This window comes from Mus caroli, unplaced genomic scaffold (assembly GCF_978045245.1).
Source record: "Mus caroli unplaced genomic scaffold, Mus_caroli_1 scaffold_5, whole genome shotgun sequence".
Classification (NCBI taxonomy): Eukaryota; Metazoa; Chordata; class Mammalia; order Rodentia; family Muridae; genus Mus; species Mus caroli.
Window position 1 is genome coordinate 44,179,834 of NW_028227260.1, and position 11,401 is coordinate 44,191,234.

Sequence of the window (11,401 nt, forward strand, 5' to 3'; positions counted from 1 at the left end):
GAGCTAAAGGGATCTGCAACCCTATTGTTGGAACAACATGATGTACTAACTAGAACCCCGGAGCTCTTGTCTCTAGCTGCATATGTATCGAAAGATGGCCTAGTCAGCCATCAATGGAAAGTGAGGCCCATTTGACTTGCAAACTTTATATGCCCCAATATAGGGGAATGCCAGGGCCAAAAGAATGGGAATGGGTGGATAGGGAAGTGGGGGGGCGCTATGGGGGACTTTTGGGATAGCATTGGAAACGTAATTGAGGAAAATATGTAATAAAAATATTAAAAAAAAAAAGAATCTTCATTGAGAAGTCCTGTGTAATTCTAATAATTATCCTTTTATGTTATTGGCCTTTTCCTTTGCACTTTTAATATTCCTTCTTTTTCCTGGGTTTTTAGTATTTTGATTATTATGTGGAAAGGAAACTTTATTTTCTGGCCCCATATATTTGTGTTCTTTCAAGATTCTTCTACCTTTATAGGCATGTTCTTTAGGTGATGAAATTTTTCTTCCATGATTTTGTTATGTGCCTTTGAGCTGAAATTCTTTCCTTTCTGTTCCTATCACTTATAGGATTGGTCTTTACACGGTGTTCCAAATTTCCTGAATGTTCTGTGTCAGGGATATTTTTGAATTCAAGATTTTTTTTTGACAAATGTATCTATTTTTTTCCATCTTATCTTTTATGCCTGAGAGTCTTTCTTCTATCTCCAATAGGTTCTTGTTGGTGCTTGCATCTGCAGTTCTTGTTCTCTTACATTGGTTTTCCATTTCCAGATATCTGTCAGTTTGTGTTTTTTATTGTTTCTATTTCAATTTTAAGGTTATGAAAATTTTCATACATTTCTTCCTAGGATGGCCTGCTTCACATTATTATATGATCTGCCACAGGTTCACTCTTATTAGGCAAGACAGTAAGACAATTCATTTTAGGAAAGATTACTACTATTAATATGCTTTTGCTGTTATTATTAAACATATAACAATCGCTAGGTATTAGCCCACCCTTTTGGAGGATATTTCTTCAGATCTATGAAGAAGTACTCTTTAGTAGTAATATTATAGAGACAAATAGATGATACCTTAAGTCTTAATGATGATCCTGTAAGAATTTCTAAGATTATACAAGTGAGTATTAAGTTCTTTTATAGTGTGACTGCTGCTAGTTCCTTTTCTGATGGTCAAAACTGAAATGAGAACTCTGCTAGTCTCCCAAGTGTCACCAGTTAATTGCTCTTAGATAGAAACTAGACTTTCTCCTTCTCAGAGCACATTCCAAGAGACTGTAAAACATTTAACCAAAGGTCATAAAAAGAAAAATAAGGATTTATTATAGGTGCTAGGAGAGAAGATAAAATATTCACTGGATTTAGCTATACAGAACTTCACTAATATAAAACAGTAAAGAAATTTAAAAAAACTTCACTAATAACTTAGTTATGTTTTAAACCTTCAGTGAACCTGTGGCGCTAAGACAGGTGATGAATGTTTAGCCAGATAATTAATCCTAGTGAATATACATGTAAACATTCTCTGTTTTAAACTTCTATTTCAATTTATGGTTTTATTTTGTGTGTGAACTTGTGATGAACTTTTTACCATGTGATCATGTGTTCTGAAAGATGTTTAAGTGCTGAAGTCAAAGAGTGAGAACTGAGCTGAGGAGAAATTTTTAGACAGAACAATTTTTAGACAGAAGTGAAATCAGGAAGAACTTAGAAATATAGGCATATACTTGGGAGGAAAGGCAATGAGATTACGCGCATTATTCTGACATCAATAGGAGTAGAGAGCAAGATTAGTAGGAGAATGCAGAGTGGAACAACTTAGAAACTACAGATAACATTAAAAAGAAACTAAGAGAGCAATGTGCAGAATGTAGAAGGAAAGAGGAAAGAAGCTGCAGAGAGCAGGAGAAGGGATTCGTCTCTTTACCATGGGACAGAACATGCCCTTTCTTAATAACAAGGCATGGGTAGGCTTATTAAAAGAAACAAAGCCTTTTTTTCTTACAAACTTGAGTTTAATTCATTTAGCATTAAAAGTGTTGAAGCTTTTTCTTTCACCATGCAATAAAGATTTCAGCTCATTTTTCACCCAAAATGCACTTGTGCTTGGTCTTTTGCTCCATATGCATATATATGTATGGATGTGTGTGTAAGTATGTAATTCTGAGGATGTATGCATGTGTGTGTGTCTGTCTGTCTGTCTGTCTGTGTGTAAGAATGTTACTGTGAGAATGCATGCAAATTAGTTCCAACTGGTGTGAATGGAAATGCATAGATGCACCTGCATGAATCTGTATATGAACTTATATGAGTTTATTCATATTTGTATGTTTAATAGTTTTTCCTTCTGCCAGTGTTATTCTCTTTCCCTGGTTCAATAGAAGTTTATTGCTCCAAAGTTCCCCCTAGCCAGACAAGCAAAACACTTCTGGGGGAAAGGGAATAGGCTCTAACAATTAATCCTTTACTTAATCTCCTGATGTTTTATTGCATAAGGTTCGAAGTGTCAGAGCCCACAGTTCCTGGCCTCATAGGATCAGAGAAGGCAGGTCAGTTACAATAACATATTAACTTAGACTCAAATAAATAAACTTTTTAAATATTATACAGCAACTCTAAATATGTCATAAGACAAAGTCTTACCCCCAAAACTTGTAAGACCAAGTCTTACCCTCCGCTGACTCTATTCCCCCTAAGCTGCTTTGAGAAGATCCCACAAGAAAGAAGAACCTTGCTGGGGCTTCCTCCCACTGCTAGCATAAACTGTACTACACTATAAATAAACAAACTGTAAATAAACTTCAATATCTTATGCAATCATAGATGTTATTTATACATTAAAAACACTGTTAATAGCTCACCCAAAACTGTTAAAGTTGTTAAAAACTTTCTAAACTATGTCAGGATATAAAACTAACATATACAAATTAATAGATTTCTTCTACACCTATAGAAAGCATACCAAAAACAGATCAGAAAATGAATCAAAGTTACAAATAAAAATAAAATAAAATGCAATATGTGCAAATAATTCTAACCAAGGAAATGAAATACTCCTTAATGGAGACTTTAAGATACTATAGAAAGAAATTGAGTAATATACTAAAAAGGGAAAGATCTAGCATGCTAATGGGTAGGTAAATTAATATTAGTAAATTTGCCTTTCTACCAAAATAAAACAATAGGTAAAATGAAATCACAATATAAATTCCAAGACCATACTTTACAATCATTAAATGTAATCCCAAATTATATATAGATGCACACAATACCGAGGATACCCTAATGAACAACAACAAGAAAAATACTATAGTATTACATCATCATTAACTGATTTCAAATAATACTACAGAGTATATTGGTACAAAATTAGACAAATAGTATAAAAATCCAGAAATAAATTCATATAAATACAGCTGTATGATTATATATATATATATATATATATATATATAATCATACAGCTGAGTTGCCATATATATATATATATATATATATATATATATATATATGGCAAAACATATATATTGTGGTTTTTATTTGGATTTTTGAATCTCTCTTTTATTGTTTTGTTCTGTTTAGAATTATTTGTTTTTACTTCATCTAGTTTTTTGTTTTGTTTTTAAGATGACTTTGTTTTCTACTAAGAGAGAGCAAGAAAGAACATGAATTTAGATTTGATGAACTAGGAGGATCTTTGAGTTAGGGGAGGGAAAACCATAGAGTATATTGTTCGAAAATATTTTAATTTCAATTTAAAAGAAAATTCTGAAAGATCATTAAATAGATTCTTTACAGGAATTAATCTCAAAATTCTTGTTTCTATAATTTATAATTTCCTTTATTGTTGCTGTAATAAGACATCATAGCCAAGGCAACTTATAAAAATAAATATATATTTGGGTTTACATTAATGTAGAAATTATCTCTGAGATTTTAAAGTTCCTTCTTGAAAGGAAATTTCCTTTTTTAAAATTTTTATTGGTTATTTTATTTACTTACATTTCACCTGTTATCCCCCTTCCTGGTTTCCACTGTACAAACCTACTATCCCACCCTGTCACTAGCTTCTCTGACAGTGCTCACCCACCCACACACCCAGCCATTCACACCTCACCGCATTATCATTCCCCTACACTGGGGCATCAAGCCTGGTTAGGTCTAAGGGTCTCTTCTCCCATTGATGCCAGAAAAGGACATCTTTTGCTATGTATGCAGCTGGAGCCATGAGTCCCTTCATGTGTATTCTTTGGTTGGTGGTTTAGTCCCTGGGAGCTCTGGGTTGTCTGGTTGGTTGATAATGTTGTTCTTTCTATGGGGTTGCAAACCCCTCAGCTCCTTCAGTGCTTCCCCTAACTCCTCCATTGATGTCCCCGTGATCAGTCCATTGGTTGGCTGAGAGCATCTGCCTCTGTATTTTTCAGGCTCTGACAGACCCTCTCAGGAGACATCCATATCAGGCTCCTGTCAGCAAGCATTTCATGGCATCAGCAATGTGAATAGATTTGGTGGCTGCATATGGGATGGATCGCAGGTGGTGTAGTCTTTGTATGGCCTTTCCTTCAGTCTCTGTTGCACTCTTTGCCCCTGTATCTCCTTTATACAGGAGCAATTCTGCATTTAAATTTTTGAGAAGAATGTCTGTCCCTATCCCTCACCCAGGATCTGTGCCTAACATCTGAATATGGTTCTCTCTCTACAAATTCTCTCTCCCCTTTGCTGGGTATTTCAGTTAATGCCATCCCCTTTAGATCATGGGAGCCTCTTGCTTTCCTTACATCTGGGACATTCTGCTAGTTCCACAAGTTCCCCATCAGCAATTGCTACACACCTCTGTTCAATTTTCTGACCCTCTGTACATCTCAGATGTTTGAAGCATGGTAAAACAACAGGAAATGCAAAATACTGCAAATTAGATGTTTAATATGGGAAGGAAACAACTCAAAATAGCTTTAAGGGGTCCCTGAAACTGTCCAGATAAACTTGGATTATTCTTCCCCAAGAGTGTGTAAACAATAAAGTTTGCTGAAAGAAGCTTCACAGATAACCTGAGTTGCCTGTAAGAAGCAGGGTCCAGCCTGGCTGCCTAGGAAACTCTCTGACAACTCTACCTATCTAGAAGAGGTTAAGATCAACTGTATTGCATAGAAAGAACAGTCTCCTACCCGTTGAGCTTGTGGGTTATGCTCTACTTCCCCAGCTCTCGTGAATTGTCACCAATGCAATGGTGGGCACTTGGTAATGATGCTATCTTTGATTCATTTCTACTGCTGTAAGTAGCTTATAACCTATATTCCTATAAGCAATGAATAAAATTTGTTCATTCAACATGTTCAATTTCAGTGCTATCTGAATATTGCTGTATTAGACATTTTTTCCGCATATCCCCAGAAATAGTGTCACACGATAGCTTATAGTCCCAGAACAACAAGGGGCCATCACGATAGACAGTCATGGCAGCAGGTATGCATGGTAGCAGGATAAGGAAGCTGAGAGAACACATTCACATTCGGAAGCATGAAACCAGAGTGAAGGGGAAGGTGAGTGAAGTTATATGTTCAGAAATCTTTAATGCAGTAACATACATTTCCAGTAAGGCTAGGAATTTTAAACCTCTCTAGACAGTACTACTATTGAAATCAATTATTCAAATATCTGAAACTAGTGGGAACATTTCTCATTTTAACCACTACAACCAATGATGGACATGTGGCACTCAGGAAAGAAGACACAAAGAAAAAATAGGGAAGCTTCAAGCCAGTGCAAATAAAATGCTCTGGGACAGAAAATTAATGTTGCCTATTCTAGGAATCTGATACCACATGTATTACAGAGAAATACTGCCCTGAAAATAAATTTTGAGACACCAGTCTGTGCAGGTGAGAGTATGGACTGCAGAATCGACACAGCTTTTGGAACAGGCAGAAGCAACACAGCTTCTGGGACATACCCCATTTTGAGCTGCAGAAATCCAAGCACCTTTTCCTGAAGGAGGAGAGGTGGCCATATGGGAGGGCTCTGACTGCCAGAGCAGGTGAGAGAGCCATCTTGTGCCCCAGGTCCCTCAGAGACCAGTCCTTACAGGTGAGTATGGAGACTGCAGAGGCAACACATCTTTCAGGACAGGCCGTGTTTCAGGGCTTCATCTTTAGCCAGGAGGCAGGTCTGAACACCAGATATCTGTGCACCTTTCCTGCAAAAAAAAAGCTTACCTGCATAGAGTACTCTGACCACTGAGACTCAAGAGAGAGCTGGACTCGCAGGACTGCTGACAGAGGCTAACAGAATCACAGGAGGAACAAGCTCCAACCAGAGAAAACTATAACAAGTACTGTCAGAGATTACCAGATGGTGAAAGGCAAACATAGAATCTTACTAACAGAAAACAAGACGACTCACCATCATCAGAACCCAGCACTCCCACCTCAACCAGTCCTTGATACCCCAACAAACCCAAAAAGCAAAACTCAGATTTAAAATCAAATCTTATGGTGCTGGTAGAGGACTTTAAGAAGGGCATTAAAAACTCACTTAAAGAAATACAGGAGAACACAGATAAAGAGGTAGAAGTCCTTAAAGAATTACAGGAAAACACAACCAAACAAGTGATGAAATTGAACAAAACCATCTAAGACCTAAAAAGGGAAATAGAAACAATAAAGAAAACGCAAAGTGAGACAACATTTGAGATACAAAACCTAGGAAAGAAATCAGGAAACACAGATGCGAGCATCAGCAACAGAAAACATGAGATGGAAGAGAGAATCTCAGGTACAGAAGATTCCATAGAGAACATGGGCACAACAATCAAAGAAATGCAAAATGCAAAAAGACCCTAACTCAAAACATCCAGGAAGTCCAGGACACAATGAGAAGACCAGACCTAAGGATAATAGGAGTAGATGAGACTGAAGATTTTCCTCTTAAACGACCAGCAAATATCTTTAACAAAATTATAGAAGAAAACTTCCCAAACTTAAAGAGATGGCCATGAATATAAAATAAGCCTACAGAACTCCAAATAGACGAGACCAGAAAAGAAATTCCTCCTGACACATAATAATCAGAAAAACAATTGCACTAAATAAAGATAGAATATTAAAAGCAGTAAGGGAAAAAGGTCAAGTAACATATAAAGGCAAACCTATTAGAATCACACCAGACTTCTGACCAGAGACTATGAAAGCTAGATGATCCTGAACAGATGTTATGCAGACCCTAAGAGAACACAAGTGCCAGCCCAGGCTACTATACCCAGGAAAACTGTCAATTACCATAGATGGAGAAAACAAAGTATTCCATGATAAAACCAAATTCACACAATATATTTCCACGAATCCATCCCTTCAAGGGATAATAAAGGGAAAATACCAACACAAGGACAGAAACTACACCCTAGAAAAAACAAGAAAGCAATCCTTCAACAAACCTAAAAGAAGACAGCCAGAAGAAGAGAATCCCAACTTTAACAAGAAAAATAACAGGAAGCAACAATTACTTTTCTTTAATTTCTCTTAACATCAATGGACTCAATTCCCCAATAAAAAGCCATAGACTAAAAAACTGGCTACATAAAAAGGACCCAACTTTTTGCTGCATACAGGAAACCCACCTCACAGAAAAAGACATACACTACCTCAGAGTAAAAGGCTGGAAAATAATTTTCCAAACAAATGGTCCGAATAAACAAGATGGAGTAGCCATTCTAATAATGAATAAAATTGACTTCCAACCCAAAGTTATCAAAAAAACAAGGAGGGGCACTTCATACTCATCAAAAGTAAAATATACCAAGATGAACTCTCAATTTTGAATATCTATTCTGAATAAAAGGGCAGCCATATTCCTTAAAGAAATTTTAGTATAGCTCAAAGCACACATTGCACCTCACAAAATAATAGTAGCAGACTTCAACACTCCACTCTCAACAATGGACAGATCCTGGAAACAGAAACTAAAGAGAGATACATGGACACTAACAGAACTTATGAAACAAATGGATTTAATAGATATCTACAGAAAATTTTATCCTAACACAAAGGATATACCTTCTTCTCAGAACCACATGGCACCTCTTTCAAAATTGACCATATAATTGGTCACAAAACAGGTCTCCACAGATACAAAATTGTTGAAATTATCCAATGCATCCTATCTGATCACCAAAGACTAAGGGTGTTCTTCAATAACAGCATAAATTATAGAAAGCCAACATTCATATGGAAACTAAACAACACTCTAATCAATGAGGAAATAAAGACAGAAATTAAAATTTTTTTGAAGTTTAATGAAAATGATGCCACAACATATCCAAACTTATGGGACACAATGAAGGCAGGCCTAAAAGAGAAACTCGTAGCTCTGAGTGCCTCCAAAAAGAAACTAGAGAGAGCATACACTAGTAGCCTGACAGCACACCAAAAAGATCTAGAACTAATGGAAGCAAATTCATCTAAGAGGAGTAGATGGCAGGAAATAATAGAACTCATGGCTGAAATCAACCAGGTGGAAACAAAAAGAACTATTCAAAGAATCACCCAAACTAGGAGCTGGTTCTTTGAAAAAATCAACAAGATAGATAAACGCTTAGTCAGACTAACTAGAGGGCACAGGGACAGTATCCTAATTAACTACATCAGAAATGAAAATGGAGACATAACAACAGATCCTGAGGAAATCAAACTATCATCAGATCCTACTACAAAAGGATATACTCAAAAAATCTGGAAAACCTAGATGAACTTGACAAATTTTTAGATAGATACCAGGTACTAAAGTTAAATCAGGATAGGATTAACGGCCTTAACAGTCCTATTTCCCCAAAAGAAATAGAAGCAGTCATTAATAGTCTCCCAGCAAACAAACAAACAAACAAACAAATCAAAAAAGCCCAGTACCTGATGGGTTTAGTGCTGAGTTCTATCAGACCTTCAAAGAAAACCTAATTCTAAATCTCCTCAAACTATTCCACAAAATAGAAACAGTTTGTACTGTACCTAATTCATTCTATGAAGCCACAATTATTCTGATACCTAAACCACACAAAGGTCCACAAAGAAAGAGAACTTCAGACCAATTTCCCATATGAATATCGATGCAAAAATAATAAAATCCTTGCAAACTGAATCCAAGAACACATCAAACCAATCATCCATTATGACCAAGTAGGCTTCACCCCAGGAATTCAGGGATGGTTTAATATATGGAAATCCATCAATGTAATCCACTATATAAAGAAACTCAAAAAGAAAAACCACCTGATCATGTCATTATATGCTGAGAAAGCATTTGCCAAAATCCAAAAACCTTTCATGATAAAAGTCTTGGAAAGATCAAGAATTCAAGGCCCATACCTAAACATATTCAAAGCAATATACAGCAAACCAGTAGCCAACATTAAACTAAATGGAGAGAAACTCGAGTCAATCCCACTAAAATCAGGGACTAGACAAGGCTGCCTACTTTTTCCTTACCTATTTAATATAGTACTTAAAGTCCTAGCCAGAGCAATTTGACAACAAAAGAAGATTCAGGGGATACAAATTGAAAAGGAAGAAGTCAAAATATCATTATTTGCAGATGATATGATAGTATATATAAGTGACCATATATTCGACCAGAGAACTCCTAAGCCTGATAAACAGCTTCAGTGCAGTAGCTGGATATAAAATTAACTCAAACAAGTCAATGGTCTTTGTCTACACAAAGGACAAATGGGCTGAGAAAGAATTTAGTGAAATAAAACCCTTGACAATAGTCACAAATAATATAAAATACCTTGGTGTGACTCTAAATAAGGAAGTGAAAGATTTGTATGACAAGAACTTCAAGTGTCTGAAGAAAGAAATTGATGAAGATCTCAGAAGATGGAAAGATCTCCCATGCTCATGGATTGGCAGGATTAATATAGTCAACATGGCTATCCTGCCAAAAGCAATCTACAGGTTCAATACAATCCCCTCAAAATTCCAACTCATTTCTTCACTGAGTTAGAAAAGGCCATTTTTCAAATTAATCTGGAATAATAGAAAACCTAGAATAGCAAAAACTATTCTCAACAACAAAAGAACCTCTGGTGGAATCAACATGCCTGACCTTAAGCTGTACTACAGAGCAATCATGATAAAAACTTCATGGTACTGGTACAGCAACAGACAGGTAGATCAATGGAATAGAATTGAAGACCCAGAAATGAATTCTCACATCTATGGTCACTTGATCTTTGACAAGGGAGCTAAAACCACCCAGTGGATAAATGACAGTATTTTCAACAAATGGTGATGGCACAACTGGGGGTCATCATGTAGAAGAAAGTGAAATGATCTATTCTTATCTCATTGTGCAGAGCTCAAGACTAAGTGGATCAAAGACCATCACATAAAAGCAGAGACACTGAAATTTTTAGAGGAGAAAGTGGGAAAAAGCCTCGAAGATATGGGCACAGGAAAAAATTCCTAAACAGAACAGCAATGGCTTGTGCTGTAAGATCAAGAATGGACAAATGGGACATCATAAAATTGCAAATCTTCTGTAAGGCAAAAGATACTGTCAACAAGACAAAAAGGCCACCAACACATTGGGAAAGGATTTTTACCAATCCTAAATCTGAGAGGGGACTAATATCCAATATATACAAAGAGCTCAAGAAGCTGGACTCCAGAAATTGAATTAACCCCATTAAAAATGGGGTACAGGGCTAAACAAAGAATTCTCAACTGAGGAATACCTAATAACTGAGAAGCACCTGAAAAAATGTTCAGCATCCTTAATCATCAGGGAATTGCAAGTCAAAACAACTCTGAGATTCCACCTCACACCAGTCAGGATGGCTAAGATAAAAAAATTCAGGTGACAGCAGATGCTGGCACCAGTGTCAAGAAAGAGGAACACTCCTCCATTGCTGGTGGGATTGCAATCTTGCACAACCACTCTAGAAATAAGTCTGGCGGTTCCTCAGAAGATTGAACATAGTACTTCTGGAAGATCCAGCAATACCTCTCCTGGGCATACACCCAGAAGATGTTCCAACCAGAAATAAGGACACATACTCCACTATGTTCATAGTAGCATTATTTATAATTGCCAGAAGCTGATGTCCCAGATGTCCTTCAACAGAGGAATGGATACAGAAAATGTTGTACATTTACACAATGGAGTACTACTCAGCTATTAAAAACAATGAATTTATGAAATTCTTGGGCAAAAGTATGTAAATGAAGGATATCATCCTTAGTGAGGTAACCCAATCACAAAGAAGTGACTAGATATGAACTCACTGATGAGTGGATATTAGCCTAGAAACTTAGAATATCCAAGATACAATTTGCAAAACACAAAAAAATCAAGAAGAAGGAAGACCAATGTGTGGATACTCATTCCTCCTTAGAATAGGGAAC